This window comes from Danio aesculapii, chromosome 15 (assembly GCF_903798145.1).
Source record: "Danio aesculapii chromosome 15, fDanAes4.1, whole genome shotgun sequence".
Lineage (NCBI taxonomy): Eukaryota > Metazoa > Chordata > Actinopteri > Cypriniformes > Danionidae > Danio > Danio aesculapii.
The window spans coordinates 10,039,865-10,062,505 of record NC_079449.1 but is presented as its reverse complement, the minus strand read 5'-3'; the positions used below and the strand labels follow the sequence as shown (position 1 = coordinate 10,062,505).

At 34.3% G+C, this 22,641-nt stretch overlaps 1 protein-coding gene across 12 annotated transcripts in view; it reads left to right on the top strand.

Moving 5' to 3' along the window:
• Nucleotides 1–22,641, top strand: part of robo2 (roundabout, axon guidance receptor, homolog 2 (Drosophila)) — a 687,764-nt gene that overhangs the window by 413,119 nt on the left and 252,004 nt on the right. The gene's annotated exons all lie outside the window — the stretch shown is intronic.

Below are 22,641 nucleotides of genomic sequence, written 5' to 3'. Positions count from 1 at the left end.
TAGTACTAGTAAGGTTTACCTAATAAAGTGGCCTGTGAGTGTTTATGAAATGTATACATTTAGATATTAATAAACCATTAACTTTTAATTTTAATCAATAAATCTGCTGCTTATTAATATGTATTAAGGTAGTAGTTAAGTTTAGATATCAGGTAGGTTAGGCATGCAGAATAGGATTATGTAAAGTATGTACTTTATATACACTCATAAACAGCCAATATCTTAATGATAGTTGGATAATAAGCCACTAGTTAATGATAAGAAATTGTATTTAATCTGAAGTGTTACCAAAATGTCTGTTATTTCAGCACAGCACAATAGATAATCAATAATCAAATCATGTTGAATTATTTTTTGTTTTTGATTATTATCCAGTTTGCATGCGTAATTTATATATGGATTTATTGCTTAGTTAATTGTAATGTTGTTTAGGTTAAAAATAACATTTGGAGCTTCATGTTTTAGCTGATGGCCTAAATGTATAAACGAGGAGTGAAAGAATAAAGGACATTATCATTTACCCTCCTCCTCCATCTCCACCCCTCTTTTCTTTCATCCATTAAACCTTGCCAGACCCAGCCTTCTGTCCCTACATCACCTGATTATAAAACAATGCCTTATCAGAACCACATTCTCCTTCCATAAATCAATTAAAGGCTGTGCGCGGATCCGCCAGTCTGCATGCAAAAAAATCACCGCCTACTGAAAAGCACACATGCACGCATCCGCTGTAAGAGCAGCCAAATTAATAACAGTAAGTGGATAAAACCCTGGGTCACACCAGCATCTCCGGCATGTGGATTAAAGTGCAGCTGGACAGGGATGACTGAACTGATTCCACTCTCGCTTGATTCTGTCTGATTCACATGCAAATAGCAACCAAGGAAACAGGGCCTAATTGGCATTTGAACCCCAAGCATTTGCAAAATCTGGCTAAATGTGGTTCAGAAAATGTGGAGTTAGCAAAAACACAATCATTTTTTTTTTGTACTTCAGGAATATCCTGATGTTTCATGTGATTCGTTTTGATCTTTGATCATGACAGTGTCCTTTATTTGTCCTGTACAAGATGGCCAGGTCATGGTACCTGATTAAGTGCGCTTGTGGTCTGAGAGACCTTGGGTTCCTGCGGTCCTCCAAGGATTTATGTCATGCTTTATTCCTCATCATAAATCCCGCTGAAGGATAGCTCAGACTCTCAGACGAGCCTTTTCATCTCCTCTAACCTTCTATCCCACTTGCTTTTTCTCATCATTTTGAAATTAAGACGTGGTTCTCCCAAGGTCAGATTGGTAAGCTTGGTTAGCTTCTTCACATTTGGAGTATTCTAGCAGTCCATTCCTGCTCCTTCATTGTTGTTGTGTGTGTGTGTTTTTTCTTTGTTGAGTAGCCGACCCTATGTTTTCTGCTCTTGTGGCTGTTGTTGTCAGCTCTCCGGGGAGCTGATGGCCCTCAGAATCGCCATAGGAAAGAGAGAAGAGGTTGTTACTTTAATTTTCTCTGGCAATGTCAACAAAGGGCAGAGAATAAGAGCGGGGGGTGGATGGCGAAGCATTGGCACTGCCTGATTTCCAGCGCTCCTCAAGTTCCTTTTAATGGATTTTCTTTACAGACGGAGAGCCATCTACTCTGACGGACGGGATAAACTGTAGCAGGAATGAGTTTAAAACAGTTCAACCTCTCACCCCTGTTTGTCACCCCGTGTGACATGCAGTTTCGGGGGCCGCTGTGAAGACGGGCGAATGATATGATGTGTCGAAGGGTTGGGGGGTCAGCTAATCCAGCGGCCCAGCATGCCAGCGGTCTCTCACGCACGGCTGCCTTTCAATAAATAAAAAATGGAGAACGTGTCTCGCAAATGTAATATTAACCTCCCCATCTCAAGAGAAAGGCAGGGTTTGGTTCATGAGCACGTCTCTGGTTTGGGGCGAAGACACACTGTGCTAATGGAAACACACGCTCTTAGTGTTTGAGGATTACCTTTAAGGACTTCGGTCTCCAGAGAGACAGGGGGGAGGGAATTGGAGCAGCGAAGGTATCCTGTGTGAACCCGACAACTACCTATTGCATCTTATTCCTGAAGCAATTACGCATTTTTGCAACCCGCCGCCCAACGCAATCGAAAAGGTCGTTTTCTGAGGTTGAAAGGTTTGAGATGCAGCCTTCACCTGGAGTTGACAGACCACCATTGCATGGCTGTCTCCTGCATCGCTGCTCAACCATCCACATCCTCTCGCATGCCGATCTACTTTCTTTTTTCCTTAGGAGATAGCCAATTGGTTACGGTCCCAGGGAGAAAGAAGCTGACCTCTGGAACTGAATTTTTATTATTCTGTTTTTCAGTAAGCCAGAACCGTTCCCATTCACTGTGTCCCAAAATGAAGCCATAAAAAAATATTCCATTCCCTGCTGGAATTCATGTTAATATTATAATTATGAGAGATAAAATGCTGTGGCATTTCAGAAACGATATTAATGGAGACCTTCAAGTAAAAAAAAATGCAGAACAAATCAAAAGAACAAAAAAGAAAGACTGTTCCTGGTCTTTATCTTCAACTTTCATTACCGTGCAGTTAATGGAACGATGGCTTGGAGAGAATGTTAATTACCAGTTCACTGGTTTTGACAGAAAGAAAATTTAACAATGCATTTAACATTATAAGAAGTAATTTTCTCATTGTTTTTTTCCCCCTTCCGTCTGTAAGCAGTGATTCACTCTGTCGAAATTAGCTTTGTCATGTTGGCGTCCTTCATGATTTCCAGCTTATCAAACCAGAAGAATGACGCACAGCTGTCACATCATGCATTTTAATTCCGTCACAATAAGTCTGGAGTTATTCTTTAAAAGAGAAGCAGAACCAAATGTAGTTGCATTCATGCAATGCTGATTTAGACTTTGTATCTTAGAGCTGCACGATTCTGGTCATAATGAGAATGACGATTTTTTAATTTATTTTTTTGCTTAAAATCAAAATCACGATTTTCTTATGATTCTGTAGATGCAAAATAAAGACTAAAAGGAGTAGGCTATTATTATTGTTAATTCTCAAACATATGGTAAAACAACTATAACAATATTAGGCCTATGTGTAGGTCCACTGTTGGTTAAAATGTTAATTTTTGTATAGACATGGAATAGTGGACTTGAACAGACTTTAAATATGTCCTGGTTGTTAATTCACAGTAATGATTACACCAGAATACAACTATTCATAATTCTAAAGTTGTATTTTATTTGAGACATATGCTTGTAATATTATTAGACCATTTTTTCACTGGTAAAATGAGACATTTGTCATTATCAGATTCCTTCCAGCATTAAATTCAACATTATATAAGCTAGAGTAGTTATACTGTTCCAGTAAACGTTTATTTTCATTCACAACACTTGGTGTTTGGAATGAAAGAATAAAACATCAAATCCTTGTTGTAATCATAATTCTAAAATGCGATATGGTCATTTAAATGATGTGTGCGCTTTCGGTTTCACTTTTACTGCCGAGTGCAGTTCATGTCATGGCTGCCATCGTTCTGAGAGAAAAAAAAACATACATGCAAATCATACTTCCTGCGCGGCTCCCAAACGATTGATCTGTGCAACAAACTGAACGTTATTAACAACTTTATCACCTGTTATTCACAGCCTATGCAGGTTCTGTTTACTAAAGTAGACACCATTGGCGGGCACACGCACGTCCTCTCCGTAGTAAACAAACAGTGCATCAGCTCATGTGTGATTCGCGGTCCTGAATACGTCATTGCAGAAATTACACTTTGGGGTGGATTATAGCTTATAAATACAGTATATGACACTTTTAACACCATTTGGAGGTGTCTGTGTTGCTGAGCAAAGTATATAAAGCAATTCAATTCAGTTTAATTCATCTTTATTTCTCTAGCCTTTTACAATGTAGATTGTCAAAGCAGCTTAACATAGAAGTTCTTGTAAATTGAAACTGCATCAGTTCAGTTTTCAGAGTTGAAGTTCAGTTTAGTTCAGTTTGAATTTTACTGCTGAAAGTCCAAACACTGAAGAGCAAATCCATCTTTGCACAGCTCCACAAGTGCCAAACCAAGCAAGCCAGTGGCGACTGCAGTAACAAACGAGTAACAAACTTCACCAATTGACAAAAGTGAAGGGGAAAAAACATGAGAGAAACCAGGCTCTGTTGGGTACGACCATTTCTCCTCTGGCCAAACTTCATGAAAACAATGTGAAGACTTGTGCGACCACCTTTACTCTTCTCTCCTGACCTTATATAATAGGCTGAATCATTGAAAAGCAGAATTAAGATCGTGTGTAGAGTTGAATCAAGATCTTTTTTCGATTAATCTTGCATCCCTAATTTTAGTATGCACGTTTTATACAAATCATCTTTAGTTTTCTATTTATTTTTATGTCTTACTTTGTTTGAAATATGTAGATGTCCCTTATCTTGCTGATAGATTATAACAGTGAACTCCAGCACTTCGTAGACGGATAACTCTTTGACCCATAATTCTTCAGAGCCATAGACAGAGTGTCCTGATTTATCTGTATCTCTCTGTGATGCTTCACATTCATTATTAAATAATGAAGGCCAACCACAACTTCATCATTTACTTACTCTCCAGTTGAGCAGACTGCATTGTAGTAAGTGTGTGTTAGAGCGAAAAAATGGCATAAACGACTTCGCCCTAATTGCATCTGGCCTAGAAATAGATTTGACATGTTCTCCAATTGTGCGCATTGGAAGTGCAAACTCTGCAGAAGTCGCAAGCGGCTTCAAAGCTTCCAGACTGAAGATCAAAGACTCGCTGCTTTGCTGACTAACTACCCTGCCTTCAGCCGTGCATATATTTAAAATCAATTTCATTGAAGCCATACCAAAATAAATATATAAATGCACAGTCATTACGCCCACACAAATCCATTTACATCAACAAACCATTCCCGTGATTGGTGTCGAAGAGCGATCAGGCGAACCGTGTGACAGCGTAATGCCCTTGCGCATGCAAAAATGGAATTGTTTGTGAGTCCACTTGGATGTGTAGTTTGACGAATTTGCAATATTGGCTTGCTCTCAATGCTGACCTTGGGTGTATTATGAATTACGTACAAACGCCTGTGGCATTTAATCTGAATACAGAAAGAAATGTTTTGCCATTTCAGAATCGTTATGAATGCAATGTCATTTCTAAGATGTGCATAGGTATTGAAAGAACTTGTGAAGAACTCCTTTAGGCTGGAATACGGTTTTCAGTGCCAGGGCTTTAATGGTGGATCATGCTTGAATATGCACTCTCTCTCTCGCTTTCATTCTCCTCTCCCATCTCTTCCCCTTCATTCAACTTCAGACAGACATTTTCTGCCTCGCTGACATTCCTACAGCAAAAAGCCCAAGCGAGGAGTTATTCAAGGTCAAACGTGGAGGAGAGCGAATTACACATTCACAGGAAACTGCCTTTGTTGTCAACAATTCCCTAATAATTCACAACCGCCAGAGAGTTCGGGCTCATTCTCTCAAATTAAACCCACTCCAGACATTTTTTTGGTGTTTACTTTCTACCTGACTCCCCCTCATGCTAATCTGCCCGGATTTAGTATGATATATCAGCTTGAGCTTTTCTGTTCAAGCGGCGAACAACTTTTAAATCCCACTTAAAGACTTGGGAATTCCTTGAGCTTAGCTCGATTAAAGCAGATAATACCGATAATTGCGGCCAACCCCATAATTATTACGAACAGCACATATGTTTGTCCACCGCCATCCCAGAGCCTCTCATCTTCGACCATGTCTTTAGATTCCAGTCCAGGAATCCCCTGCTGTCATAAAGCGAAGCCTGGCTTTTCATTTATTCATTCGTTCCAGTCATCCATCCATACCTGTCTTTCCTTTTCATATCCTCTCATTTGAAGTAGGTCACACGGGGAATGAAAAAAGGTCAATGCATTTCTCTCTCTCTCTTTTTTTCTGACGCATCGTCCTTCATATCCATTCTCGTCATTGACCAGCCTGCCGATATTGATTGAATGGAAAGGAAAGGGTTACTTCAGACAGAGAAAGAGAGGGAGACTGTTTTGGAGAGCTGGGGCTAATATGCAGATAATGTCATTAGCACAGTGCCGCTGCTCTCCGGGGCCCATCGAGTTCCTGTCGGAGGCTGTTAGCTTGAGACGCCGCGCTGACAGCACTTGTCCGGAGTCCGTGTAGAGCCGGGCATGAGCCCGTTAGGCTTTCAGCACCCTGCCCGAGCCGTGTGTATGTATGTGTGTGTTGCCATTTATAGGCCATTCTTCCATAAATACACGTGTACACACACACTCTCAGAGGTGCTAACACTGCTAAGCCTGTGATGAAAAACTTCTTGACACGTTGGCTAATACGGCATGCTTTGTCATGGTGGGGTTTCAGCAGGCCTGTCGCATATGGGATCAGTGCTGGTGCTGAGCATTAAGGGATTTCCGAGAGGCATTTGTTCTTGGGAGACGGTTTTCTTCCTGTGCAAATCCATTGTGGATAGTAATAACAAGGCAGTTAGAGGTGGAAAATGCAGTCTGAATGTTTTGAGATAATACACGCACAAATATAACGTGCCGGATTCAGCACTGAACAGCTCCGGATTTACAGTATGTGCATTAATCGCTTTCTAAGATATCACACACTCTCAGAAATAAAGGTACACAATCTGTCACCGGGGTAGAACAATTCAAAAGGTACAATTTTCTAACAAACAGGTCCATGCTTGTACCTTAAAGTGGTGGTTCCCAATGGTTGTGGGATAAGGGGTTGGGGGGGTCGCTTATTTTATTAAACTATTAGTATGCCCATATTTTATCTAAAATGTACTGAAGTTAATAGTTACATAAAAAAACATTATTTTTTTTTTCCATTGGATTGGGGTCATTACATTAAATTAAAGACACAGCAATAGGATCAGATGCAGCCGATTTATTTAAACTTTGACACCTTTACGGCACTCACATACATATAAAGCAGAACATGGAGGATGATCTCTGTTCTCCAAAACTAAATGAAGAATAGACTTGGGCCTATTGTTGTGTGTGCATCGTTGTGGGCAAGTTTTGTATATTTATAACCACCTCAGAAGATATTAGGAGTCATGAGTCACTGGCATTGTTTTTTTGGGTGGCAGGCTGAAAAGTTTGGGAACCCCTGCCTTAAAGGTACATATTAATACCTAAAAAGTACATGTGTGACCCTGGACTATATAATTGTTCGTTTTTGGAAATTGAGATTGATGCGTTAGCTGAAATATGCGCGTGTTTCATTGATTTATGGTTTGTTATGACAGGACAATATTTGGGAAAATACAACTATTTGAAAATCTGGAATCTGAGAGTTCAAAAAATCTAAATATTGAGAAAATCGCCTTTAAAGATGCCCAAATAAAATTAGTAGCAATGCATATTACTAATAAAAAAAAAACTTTGACAAATTCATAGTAGGAAGTTTACAAAATGTCTTTATGGAACATGATATTTGCTTTATTTTCTAATATATATTAATATAATAGATTTAATATATTTGCTTTATTTTATAATACATCTAATGATTTTTTTTTACAAAAAAAAAAAAATCAATAATTTTGACCCATGCTATGCATTTTTTGGCAAAAATAGACCCGTGCAACACAAGACAGGTTTTGTGGTCCAGCATTACAAATGACCTCATAAAAGTACAAAAGTGCATCCTTAAGATACAAAATAGTACCTTTAAGGTACAATGTGCACAAAACTGTACCTTTTAAAAAGGTTTATTTCTGAGAGCACAGACTCCTAGACCTCTTGTGTTTGGATTAGTCCTCAGATCAAGATGAGATGAAGCTCTGCTGAGTAAAGCGTTACTGACTATGTTTGCTGACCTTCCCTCAGCTCCATTAATCTCACACTCTGTCCCAGGATTCACTGCAGTTCTGTACATGTGGCTGAAATGCAATTAAACACAATGAATTGTGGGTTTTATTTTAACTGTGAGTGTGTTGTTGTCTAATCTCTAACCTATTTTCTTCTCTTTCTTTTTGCATGCTGTCCATCTCCTTATTAAATGGCTGCTACAGGTAAGTGAAATCTATTCATTCAACTATGTATAGCAGTGCTGTGCTGTATTGACATTCTGCATATTTGATCATCCCAGGAACACCCCAGCAATCATTTTTAATATTATGTTTCTTTTTTAATTAGTTCTTGTGTTTATAGACGTTCAATAGACATCTAAACATAAACATCTTGTCTAAAACAAAGAGTTAAAATCTATTAGACGTCTAGCAATAGTCTAAAAATAGACAGGAATGAATAACTTCACATGTGAATGAATACACATCTGTCTGTCTGATCAAATTTAGCCCTGTATTAGCCAAGACATCTATCTTTAGATGTCTGTTGTACGTCTATTAAACACAAAATTGCTTGCTGGGATCTTCAGTCATTATTAAACATTCACGCATCGCATAAGCTTTGAAAATATTCCTTGCGAAAAGCTAACATACTGAGCTTGTGTATTGTGTCTGGAGTAGTGTGTTCATGTGTGTGTGGTATGTTGTTGCACAATGCAAAGACAAAGACCCCAATGTTTTTGATCCTTTATGTGTAGTTTATTACCATCAGTCTTTGCTCTTGTTCTTCAGTCTCTATTTCTGCAACTAATTCATCAAAAATGTCACTTTTATTTCTCTGCCTTGCAAGTGCTGATAGTTCCTTCAGGAAATTCCGAGAACGAGTGGAGGAAAACAGAATAGTTTTTCTTTTTTACTCTCAATTAAACCATCGGACTTTATCGAATCAAGCAGAACTTTGCCCTGGAGAAGTACACTCTCAAATTCAGCTGTTTTTTTTTTTTTTTGTTGTTTCTCCACACACATGCACACATTGGCAGCTTCCATCGTGAATGCAAACGCTAGCATCGTGGCGTCTCATTGCCTGCCTCTAGTTCATGGCCATGTGCTTCTGTAGATAATTCTGTCAGCTCGAACCGACTGCATGCTGTTTGTTAGGAGAGCCCGTCCTGCCCCGTTCCACCCACACAAGGTGGGTTAATTAGGGACAAATTCTCACCCAAGACATCTCCAGGAGAGCATATGTGTGTGAGCCCTGCGGGACGCGTGTGTGTGTGTGTCTATGTGAGAGTGACAGGGACATTTACATGCTTTAATGATGAGTATGGAGCGGGTACTGTCAGCCCACCTAATGAGTGTGTGTGTGCGCATGTGTGTGTGTGTGTGTGTTTAGCCCAGGGGCAGAAGGGGTTTGCATCCTACGTGTTCCCCAGGCTGGCATCTGTCTGTCCCAGCACACACACACACACATATATACACAGACACACACCATTATGGATTCAACACAAGGCTAACGGCACAATCCTGTCGCCCGCATGCCACCACACACCCCATAATGATCACACACCGCCTGTCTGAATTTCTCCTGAAGGCTGAATTTAAATAAACATGCATTCCAGGCAGTTTATTTTATAACACCTGTTTTAGATGCAGGATTGCCATAATGCATATTTTCAGCCTGATTGTCAGCCTGCAGTTTGACGAACAGATTTGAGGATGTTTTGGATGTTTCCCAAATGAATGCTTACGAAGATATTTTCAGCCTAATTGCCATGAAAACTGCTTTCGATGCTGGGTTGCTGGTTTGCATAAAATATAGACAACCCCAACCACTGGGTTAAATTATTTAATTATAATTTAACTGTTAATTTTCTTCATACTTTACCCATTTTGTGTTAAAACAACACAGTAACTTTGCTTTAACCAATAGCCTGAGTTTGGTGCGGGGCGAGTCTTTAAGAAGTTAATTATCTTTTCACTTGGTCGCACTACATTAATTAACACAAACAATCAATCAACTAGAGCATACTAATCTAAAGAAATAGTTCACATTTACACATAACATACGTGCGATCTATGTGGGACCTAATGCCCCAGTATAGTGTAGGCGGCATATAAATGTAAGGAATTGATAACATGGACAACGTGTGAATATCTCAGATCCATATTTAAGGAGCGTCAAATTAACCCACACACCTCCTGAAGACAACTAAAGCTCTTCTACAGTAGAAAGAAAACAGTGATTTCAGGAAGTAAGGCAAGGCAAGGCAAGTTTATTTATATAGCACATTTCATACACAGTGGCAATTCAAAGTGCTTTACATAAACAGGAATAAAAGAAACAAGTATAAGAGAAATAAAAACAAATAATAGAAATGGTAAAAATAGAAATAAAATAAAATAAAAGCTGATAAAATGTGTTATAAAAGAATTAAAAAGAAGAGAAAAACATAATAGTGCGATCTGTCGGACGTAGCACAGTGCTCATTAAGTAAAGGCACAGCTAAACAGATGTGTTTTCAGTCTTGATTTGAACGTACCTAATGTTGGAGCACATCTGATCATTTCTGGAAGCTGATTCCAGCAGTGAGGGGCGTAGTAGCTGAAAGCTGATTCACCCTGCTTTGACTGAACTCTTGGGATTTCTAATCTATTTGATCCTAAAGATCTGAGTGATCTGTTAGGTTTGTATTCAGTGAGCATATCTATAATGTATTGAGGTCCTAGGCCATTTAATGATTTATAGACCAGTAATAATACTTTAAAATCTATTCTGAATGTAACTGGGAGCCAGTGTAAAGACCTGAGGACAGGTGTGATGTGCTCTGATTTCCTGGTTCCGGTCAAGTAATTAGAAATTATGTTTTTATCCTCCATAAATGATTGTTTTTGTCCAACTCTGTATATGGTACATGCTCATGAGAACCTCTCCATTTCTAACGAATGCTTGCGAAGATATTTTCAGGCCAATTGCCTGATTTTGGTGCTGTGTTGTTTTAGCCTATATTTGCATATGGACAACCCTAACCATTGGGTTAAATAATTTAATTATAATTTTAATATTTTTAACAGATAAGTTTGTCCATATTTGACTCATTTTTTGTTAAAACAGTACAGTGACTTTGGCTTAACCAATAGCTTGTGGCAGGGGTATACATTTATCTGTCCAATGGCTGATGAAGTCTTTGAGAAGCTTAAATATGTTAACAAAGTTATCATTTGGTCACACTTTAAAACAAACTATCATTTGTTAACATTAGTTAACTACATTAATTAACAAAAACAATCAACTAGAACATACTAAACCAAAGAAATAATTCACATTTACACATAATCTACCTGCGATCTGTGTGGGTCCTAATGACCCAGTATAGCGAATTAATAACATGGACTGCATGCAAATGTCTAAAATCCATATTTAGGGAGCTTTAAATGAATCCACACATCTCCAGAAGACAACTAAAGCTCTTCTATAGTAGTAAAAATATTTCAGAAAGTAATGACAAATGATCCTCTGTAAATGCTTGTTTTATTTCTACTCTCTATACATGTTCAGGAAAACCTCTCCGTCTCAAGTGAATGCTTGCAAAGAAATTTGCAGGCTACTTGCCATGAAAACTGCTTTCGATGTTGAGTTGTTTTAGCCTATATTTGCAAAAAATATGGACAACCCTAACCATCAGGTTAAATAATTTAGTTATAATTTTAATTAAAAAGTTAAGTTTGTTCACATTTTACTCACTTTCTTTGTTGAAACAACGCAGTAACTTCAGCTTATCCAATAGCTCTATTTGTGGCTGGGTTATACACTTATCTGTTCAATGGCTGGTGAAGTCTTTGAGAAGCCTAAATATGTTAATAAAATTATCATTTGGTTGCACTTTACAACAAAGTATTGGTTAACTACATTAACACAAACAACTACAACAGACAAATCTAGAGAAATAGTTCACATTTACAAATAATATACCTGCGATCTGTGTGAGTCCTAATGCCCCAGTATAGTGAATTCATAACATGGACTACATGCTAATGTCTAAAATCAAAAATTGTTTTAGCCTATATTTGCATAAAATATGGACAACCCTTACTATCAGGTTAAATAATTTAATTATAATTTTAGTTTATTTGTTAAGTTTGTCATATTTTTATATTTGCATATGGACAACCCCAACCATTGGGTTAAAAATAATTTAATTTTAATTTAACAGATAAGTTTGTCCATATTTTACTCATTTTTTTTTTCTTAAAGCAATACAGTGACTTTAGCTTAACCAATAGCCTTAGTTTGTGGCAGGGTTGTACGTTTATCTGTCTAATGATTGATGAAGACTTTGAGAAGCTTAAATTAATTTGGTCACTCATTACAACAAATTATCATTTGTAAACGTTAGTTAACTATATTAGTTAACACAAACAATCAATTAACTAGAGCATTTACTAATCTAAAGAAATAGTTCACATTCACAAATAATATATCTGCGATCTATGTGGGACCTAATGCCCCAGTACAGTGAAGGCGCTATATAAATGTTAGGAATTAATAACATGGACTGCATGCGAATGTCTAAAATCCATATTTAAGGAGATTCAAATTGATCCACACTTCTCCAGAAGACAACTAAAGCTCTTCTATATTAGAAAAAAAAAAGAAAAATTGTGTTTTATCCTCACTAAGTGAAGTTTATATATAAACTAATTTCGAGAGGATCACATGATTATGATTGAACACGGCTGGTTCTGCATTAGCTATGTATGATCCACCAATCAGGCCAGTCCTAACCCACTATAAAGAGCCAGGGTTTCTCACTACAGCCATCTTCGATTTGAAGAATCCCCTCTTCCACCCCTACTTCTCCACCTTTCCCTTCATAAGGCGGCATGGTGGCCCAGTGGTTAACACTGTTGCCTCACAGCAAGAACGTCACCGGTTCTAGTCCTTTAACAGGCTGTCATTTCTGTGTGTAGTTTGCATGTTCTTCCTGTGCTTGCGTGGGTTTTCCCCGGGTTCTCCGGTTTCCTCCCACATTCCAAAAAATATGCACTACAAGTGAATTGATCAATCTAAATTTAGCACTACAGTCAAACTCTCATCCTGCAGCATATCTCTTCATAGCATTCATTTTAGTCATCAAGGGGGGAGTTGTCTAGATTTACCTGAGCTCAAAGCTCCCCTCTTGCCCTGCAAACGGGAGGGAGCCCAGGGCTCAAGGACCTTTTGGGCTCAGGGCTCCCTGGACAGCATGCCAATCTTGCTTATAATCAATCATCAGCTAAGTGTGAACCCTTGAAATGACTGTTTTAGTCCAACTCTGTATACATGTTCACGAGAACCTTTCTGTTGTGTATTGCTGCAACATACATTACATTTAGTCATTTATCAATTAATTGACCAACATATTTCCATCAAAGATACCTGCGCTGTAAATTCGCACAAACATTTCTATTAACTGCCATTGACGACGATTAATAAACACTGCATAATATGTGCAGATGATCATTCAGTCATTTTAGGTAATCCATTAACCAACATTAACAATTCAATTCAATTCAAGTTTATTTGTATTGCGCTTTTCCCAATAATAATGTTTCAGAGCAGTTAAGGTTATTAGTTATCATAACTGTAACAAATTCATAACAAATGAGACCTTATTGTAAAGTATTAACTCTAAACCCTTTTTTCCTTTTCTCTTAAGAGACATCAGAGGTGCAATATTTACGTTCATTGTTAAAATGCATTTGATACTGTAGTATGCTCCACCATGTGTGTTGCACTCTCTCTGTACTGCATCTGTGAGTAATTGCTTTATGTTTAGCAGTAGGGTATTTTCTGACTGTGTGTGTGTTTGTGTGTGTCCATGAGGCCGCTCGAGGTGTGAAGAAGTATTGGAGTCTTATATGAGCGTTAATGGCGTCCCTGTTGACCCGTCGACTCTCGCTGGAGTCAATCCGACACATCGCAGACAATACAGGGCTTGATTTTTAAGACATGCTGAAATAATACTGCAAATGAGTGGAATCACATATTGTTAAAGTCAGAATTATTAGCCCTCCTGAATTATTAGCCTGTATATTTTCCCTAATTTCTGTTTAACGTATTTTCCAACATCTAAACATAATTGTTTTCATTTCTAACTAATTTCTAATACCTGATTTATTTTATCTTTGAAATGATGACAGTATAATACTTTACTAGATATTATTAAGATACTAGTATTCAGCTGAAAGTGCTATTTAAAAGATTAACTAAGTTAACTAGGCAGGTTACGGTAATTAGGCAAGTTATTGTATAAAGATAGTTTTGTTCTGTAGACTATCGAAAAAAAAGATTTTGACCTTAAAATGTTTTTAAAAAAAATTAATAACTGATTTTATTCTAGCTCAAATAAAACAAATCAGACTTTCTCCAAAAGAAAAAATATTATAGGAAATACTATGAAAAATCCCTTGCTCTGTTAAACATAATTTAGGAAGTATTTGAAAATATTTGAGAGCTAATAAGTCTGACTAAATATATCTGTCTTCAATGTATTACCAGAAAGTAGTAATATATATAATAAAATATACTATCAAGGGCCTCCCATTGTGAGTAATTAGGCTAATTATAATCGCTACAGATTTAATTTTTAGATACGGAAATAGACAATAGCCACTTTAAGCGGTTAAAGTGCCGTGAAATTGCGGGATTAACTTGTCTGGTAAATGTACCGCTTTTTTTTTTCAATGATGTTCTGTGTTTTATGCCTGTTACCCTGCTGATAAAATTGCTTAAGCCGGCTTATGCTGGTTTCCTAGGCATAAACTGGTCCAAAACCATTTTATAACTCTGATAGACCAGATTGAGTCCAGCAGATCAGCTCAGCTAAATGTGTTTTTGCACAAAATAACAGACTTCAAGTTGGCATGAGGCATCAGTTGCAATTTTATCCCCATTTTTTTTTTCATTGTGATGGAAAAAGCCGAGTGAAATTCAAAGAAGAAAGTAAATGGACAGGAGCTGATTTTGTTGGTGTCGAATTGATTGGATGATTGGTAATAGTCTATCATTGGTGGATTTCATGGGATTGACAGGTTGAGAAACGTCATCAGAGAATTTATGGTTGAAAATAGTTTGAATAAATAATATGATGCCACTTAATTATAATAATAATAATATTAATAATAATAATAATAATAATAATAATAATAATAATAATAATAATAATAATAATAATAATAATAATAATAATAACAATAACATAACAACAATATAAATAACAACAACAACAACAACAACAACAACAACAATAATAATAATAATAATAATAATAATAATAATAATAATAATAATAATAATGTGATATGTAATACTTTAATATGCCAATAAAAGTCCAAAATAAAAATTGGTCAGACTTGATTTTGATTAAAATATTAATAAGTAAAGTAATATTAATCATTAGACTTTTGGTCACTTGAGTTAATAATAAAAAAAAACTATAATAATTGTGAACTGTTATACTCCATTATAAATATATATGTAATATATTCCATTGAAATATTTTAAATAAGTTGTCAAACTTGATTTGGTGATAAAAGAATAAAAATAAATAATGTAAATAACAACATTATTAAATAAATAATGTAAATAAATAATGATGTAAAAATATAACATTTCTTTAAAAATAGGAATAATCAGACATAATTTCATAATAAAAAAACTAATAAAAATAAATAATGCTAAATGAATTTTTAAAAATGATGTGAACAGTTATACTGTACGGTAATATTCCCTTAAACAAATTAATTTTCAAACTTGATTTGATGATACAAAAATTAAGAAAAATAAATAATGATGTAATTCTTTAAAACTGTAATAGTCCATTAAATATAAGAATATTCAGACCTGAGTTAAAAAATAAATACAAAAAATAATGATTTGCACAGTAAAGGATTATAAATGTATAAAAATATTGTTCTTTAATATTTATATTAATAGTTTCACAATATTCCCTATTATTATTATTGTTGTTGTTGTTGTTGTTGTTGTTGTTGTTGTTGTTGTTATTACAGCTTTATTATTATTATTATTATTATTATTATTATTGTTGTTGTTGTTGTTGTTGTTTTTGTTATTATTATTATTATTATTATTATTATTATTATTATTATTATTATTATTATTATTAATAATAATATTATTATTGTTGTTGTTGTTGTTGTTGTTGTTGTTGTTTTTGTTATTATTAGAGCTTTATCATTATTATTATTATTATTATTATTATTATTGTTGTTGTTGTTGTTGTTGTTGTTGTTTTTGTTATTATTAGAGCTTTATTTTTATTATTATTGTTATTATTATTGTTGTTGTTGTTGTTATTGTTATTATTACAGCTTCATTATTATTATTATTATTATTATTATTATTATTATTATTATTATTATTATTATTATTATTATTATTATTATTATTATTATTATTATTATTATTAATAATAATATTATTATTGTTGTTGTTGTTGTTGTTGTTGTTTTTGTTATTATTAGAGCTTTATCATTATTATTATTATTATTATTATTATTATTATTATTGTTGTTGTTGTTGTTGTTGTTTTTGTTTTTGTTATTATTACAGCTTTATTATTATTATATTATTATTATTATTAATATTATTATTGTTGTTGTTGTTGTTGTTGTTGTTGTTGTTGTTTTTGTTATTATTAGAGCTTTATCATTATTATTATTATTATTATTATTGTTGTTGTTGTTGTTGTTGTTGTTGTTGTTGTTTTTGTTATTATTAGAGCTTTATTTTTATTATTATTGTTATTATTATTGTTGTTGTTGTTGTTATTGTTATTATTACAGCTTCATTATTATTATTATTATTATTATTATTATTATTATTATTATTATTATTATTATTATTATTATTATTATTATTTGCAAAACATGCACACTCAGCCTCATGAGGCTTGTGTTGTGAATGAAAGCTCTTGTAAAAGCTGTGGATTGGCAGCTCTTCTAGCAGACGGCCGTATTGATTCCAGCGTGAGTGCTGTCCATTGAGTTAAACTCTGTCTTAGTGTGCTGCGCGGAGGTTAAGGCTGCTCAATATGGACCGTCATTAGTAGATCTATCAGTGTCCTAAAGGACATGCAAACGGCAGCGGCTTCAGACTGAGAAAGGCCCCGCTGATGGGCTCTTTGGCCCCGGGGTGTCCTGAGGGTCAGAGGTCGACACACTAACCTGCCTAAATGCACTTTCTAGTATTATATGCATTAGTGTAGGGGTTTGCTCAGAATTACATTGTCTTTAGGATAGATGCCACCCATGATGTGTGTGTGTGCATGTATGAATGTGTTTGCTGTCCACTGAGTTCTCGAGGTCAGATGTTTGACCTTCCTTTAAGCGTTTGGATGATGCCTTTATATCGTTCTGGCAGTACTATGGCTCAATGATGTGTATTGTGATATCTATATTTGCATCTAGAGCTATAGAAAAATGTAAACACCAAATTATGTATTCAAAATTATTTTAATGGTTTCATGATTTGTGCATGTGTGTTTGATTTGAGTAAAACATTTTATTTTATTTTATTTTATTTTATTTTATTTTATTTTATTTTATTTTATTTTATTTTATTTTATTTTATTTTATTTTATTTTATTTTATTTTATTTTGCATAGGTCAAAATAACACAGTAAAACATAGTAAAGCATAATATTTTGTTTTATTATGCAAAATACTATTTTTATTTTATTTTATTTTATTTTATTTTTTAACATATACCATTGTTTTTCACTGTACTATCTTAATTTAATTTAATTTAATTTAATTTAATTTAATTTAATTTAATTTAATTTAATTTAATTTAATTTAATTTAATTTAATTTAATTTAATTTCAACTGTCCTATCTATATTTTATTTTATTTTATTTTATTTTATTTTATTTTATTTTATTTTATTTTATTTTATTTTATTTTATTTTATTTTATTTATTTTATTTTATTTTATTTTATTTTATTTTATTTTATTTTATTATTTTTTTTATTATTATTTTATTAGCATACCATTGTTTTTTTACATGCTATTTTAAGTATAACCTCGAACACAGTACAAAAACCTAAATATTTATGGCTATATAATATTATTTCCAGCTGATGCCATTATTCTATCATGAATCACCCCAGGGTATTCTCTCATCTGTTATTTTCAGGACTTTTTCAGTCTCTTGTGTAAGGCACACTATCTCTGAAAGTGTTTTTCATATGCTGGTTTTATCATATGCTGTGTGTTTTGTGTACACGCGCGGCTCTATGTCATCCTATAGCGGGTGTGTTTCGGGTCTCCACCACATCAAGAGCCACACATCAGAGCCCAGAACCACTCACTCGCTCGCCCTGCTTTAATTATACCACTCCCTTCGCCATGCTGTCATTTATAAAGCCCAAAACACTGTAATTAAGTGCTGTTTTTACAGTACCTCATAAATAATCCCAGGCCTTCCATAGCTCGGCTCTTTACAGACCTCTGCTCTTCCATGCGCCAGCGATTGTAGACTGTCGTCCCAAAATAATCCAGTCGCACTTATTTTAGACTTCATTTACATTTGTGTGTTTTCCATTTAACTTGTAGTTTTTAAAATGCCTGCTATCTTTCAGAAATGATCTCCATGCTTACTACATGACTGAAAAAGCTATAAAACTAAAGTACAACATTTTTGCCTCTAAACAAATAAATCAATAAAACACTAGCACTATCAGAGCAAACACTAATTATAATTACAGTCAATGTTTAAGAATATTTTTTTACATTTTAAACAGCTAAACAGTTGAGTTTTACCATTTTTAATCAATTTTTAGCTTAGCTTAGCATAGATCATTGAATCAGATTAGACCATTAGCGTGGCATTTAAAAAACAGTTGAGTTTTACCAATTTTGAATCCATTCAGCCGATCTCAAAATGTGGCGGTAGCAATTTTAGCTTAGCTTAGCATAAATCATTGAATCGCAATTGACCATTAGCATCTCATTCAAAAAACAATCGAGTTTCATCAATTTTGAAACTTTTAGCTTAGCTCAGCATAAATCATTGAATCTGATTAGACCATTAGCATCTCATTCAAAAAAAAGTTGAGTTTTACTAATTTTGAATTTATTCATCCGATCTCAGAGTTTGGCGGAGCGCTTTTAGCTTAGCTTAGCGTAAATCCTTGAATTGGGTTACACCATTAGCATGTCATTCAAAAAAACAGTTGAGTTTTCTATTTTTTAATCCATTCAGCCAATCTCAGAGAATGGCGGGAGTGATTTTAGCTTAGCTTAGCATAAATCATTAAATCGCATTAGACTATTAGCATCTTAGTCAAAAAACAGTTGAGTTTTATCAATTTTAAATCCATTCATCTGATCTCAGAGTTTGGTGGGAGCACTTCTGGCTTAGCTTAGCATTAATCATTGAATTGCATTAGACCATTAGCATCACATAAAAAAAGTAGAGTTTTACCATTTTTTAATCCATTCAGCCAATCTCAGAGTGTGGTGGGAGCAATTTTAGCTTAGCTTAGTATAAATCATTGAATCACATTAGACCATTAGCATTAAAAAAAAATCACATTTTGTCATGTGTACAAATTGGGTGAAATATGCTTAGCCATGCCTCTTCCACCATTAAGCCTACCCCATACTAGAGGTTGAACTTGTAGAATTCTGTCGTACAGTGCTCCAAAAAGGGTTGTGGTCAAACAAGCTGATTAGACATCGATGAAGTGATAGATTGCTTCATATTTACAATTTCTAAACTGAAATCTCACACTTTGAGATCTTATATTGCTCACGTAATCACATGATGCGATTAGGTTTGCGTTCATCAATTTTGAACTTTAAAATGCGGCAAGATGCTTAACTTGTGCTTGTGTTTCAGATCTGCATTCACATACGTATAAATGGAAGTCTATGGGGCGAAAAGTGCAGTGTGAACACAACGGTTGTTGCGTTATGAGAGGAGGAGCAACAGACATAAAAGCCCGCCCGGAAATGTGTCGTCACACTGAAAAACAAAAGCCTACTGTCACTTCCTGATCTTTAAAGTCTATATATATATTTTTTTCTTTCTTTCTGTATTGTGATGCAGTTCCTAGAGAAACTGAATATTTTATGAGAAAACAATGGGCGTGGCTTGCTTTTTTCTACTGCAAGCTGATTGGATGTTGTAAAGTAGGCATTTCATTCATAAAGATCGAGAAAAGACTTTTGGGAGAATTATTACAACCTAACAGACACCTTCTCCTCAATATTTATGTTTGTTGTCATAGTACGGTCAAAACTGACAATTGGAGGGGTGTGGTTAAGTATGTTAGCCACGCCCAATACCTCAGACCAATACCTCAGACAGACATAATCTGAGAATTTAACCAAAACCAAACAGGATTCAGATTTTAATTTAAGATTACAAGGGCAACCTTTTTTTTCTTAATGATATGCATAGATAAATTGTTCATCACAAAACTAGCAATGTGAGCTAGCACAAATACAATAGTATATCAATTGTAAATCAATAGAGTTAGTTTGGATTTCATGTGTACTTTACCTACATTGCAGTCTTCTGATTGGCCAGATTTTGGTATAGTTTATTTCTTGAATGAGGAAATATTTCCAACCACGGTGAACATGTTCTCAATCTGTTGAGCGGTGATGTAATTAATGACTCTACCAGCCAAAGCCACAGACGCGAGGAAAATATAACCATATGGCCAAAGACATCGTAGATTTTTGAGGTTAGTCGATCTCTGTTGGCCAAAAGACTCTTTGTAACTGTATTTTTTTGGATGTGTAACGAGTGTGATTGTTGCGAGTGTGATTGTGTGTCCTTGTCTGTGTTTGTACGGTCAGATGGCAGGACTCGCTGAAACTCACACAGTCTTTGATCTGTTTTTCTGAGCTTTGAGACAAGCCTCTACCTGCTAGAATCCTAAACATAAAGTCGCCTTTGATTTTCATGTCTGACTCCTGAAGCTTTTATTTTATAATTGATTCCTTCTTGCAAGAAAGTCTTTCATTGTCTTGCCAGAAAAGCAATGCACACTGCTTTATGAATAATTTGTTTTTTTTTTCTAGTTGAACATTTATGCGGTGCTTTTGAAATAGTGGTTCTTTTAATGGTGCAGTTTAGATCCGGTTGTCGTAAATTAGTTTGGATCTGATGCAGAATACGGGGGCGGAGTGTGCTTGTTTGTTTGTTAGTTTCTTTATTTTAACTTTAAAAGACTGTGGACATGTTTTAAATCTATCCTTCTATATATGAGTAATTACTTTATTTTGTTTGTTTTTGTTTGTTTGCATGTTTGTTTAGTCCAGGGGTTCCCAAACTTTTCAGCCCACGACCCACTAAATAACAATGTCAGTGACTCGCAACCTCCACATTCCTCTGAGGTGGTTATAATTATACAAATATATATATATAAAATACAAAATAACAACCTTATAGTTTTTATAGTTGTTTAATATTAACCTCCCGAACCACTGGTTTAGACTGAAGTAATAAAATGTTTAAGAAAATAAATAAATAAATAAAAGATGATTTCAAGATTTGTTTATTTTGAGTTCAATATACTACTACTACTACTAATACTATCAATACTAGTAATACTAGTAATAATAATAATAATAATAATTACAATAATAATAATAATAATAATAATAATAATAATAATAATAATAATAATAATAATAATAATAATAATAATAATAAACAATAAACAACACCAAAAACAACATTAACAATAATATTAATAAGTTTTTAGTTTTGTTGTTTGTCATAATTTTTTTCATTTATTTGTTTGTTTATTTGTTTATTTATGTATTCATTTGTTTATTTATTTATTCATTTGTCCTTTAGTACATTCGTTTATTTAGAAAAACAAAGAAGTTATTTAGTTTTTTTTGAGTAATTACTGTTTTTGTTTGTTTTGTCTGAGGTAATACAATTGTTTATTAAAATATATAAATACATTTATTTATTTATTTATTTATTTATTTATTTATTTATAAATTAACTTTTTTGTTTTTGTAGTTAAATTTAGCATTTTGTTTGATTATCACTTTTAAAAATTATTAAAAATAATATTTTATATATAATATTAAAAATATATATTATTATTATTAGTAGTAGTAGTAGTATTATTTTAATGAATTCATAAATGGCAAAAATTATGAATGGATAGTTTGACTGATAAAATATGGATGAATAAAAGATGGATGGTGAATGATTGGGTTTACTGGATGCAAAAAAAAGTATTAAAAGTTATTTGTCTTTGTAAAAGTATTATAAATAATAACACATTATTAAATATTTTAATAATAATAGTAAAATAATAATTGCATAATACTACTACTACTAATAATAATAATAATAGTAATAATAATAATCATACCCTGCCCAGAAAACAAAAACAAAAAAACAGAACAAGTCTGTGTGTTCTCAGTGGACAGCGACGGTATGGGAGTTTTACTTTAGATCATGTTTAGACTGTGGAGTTAGTCTGTCCATGTAGAGCAGATCCACACTGGTGTCCTACAACACCACACACACAAAAGCTGAGAAAATAAATGTTTTCTTTTCTTTCTGTTGGCGATGAAAGCATGTCAAAAGCAGAGGGCGATGTGGTGAGACTCTAGATAATGGGGGAACTTCAGTTCACAAGAGGGAAAGGGGGATGAAGAAGAAGAGGGTGGAGAAACCAAATAAAAAGGGGATCAGGAGAGCCCTGTTTCTGAGACCCTCACAGACAATTGTTCATCTGCCTGGGACATAGAGGCACAGACAC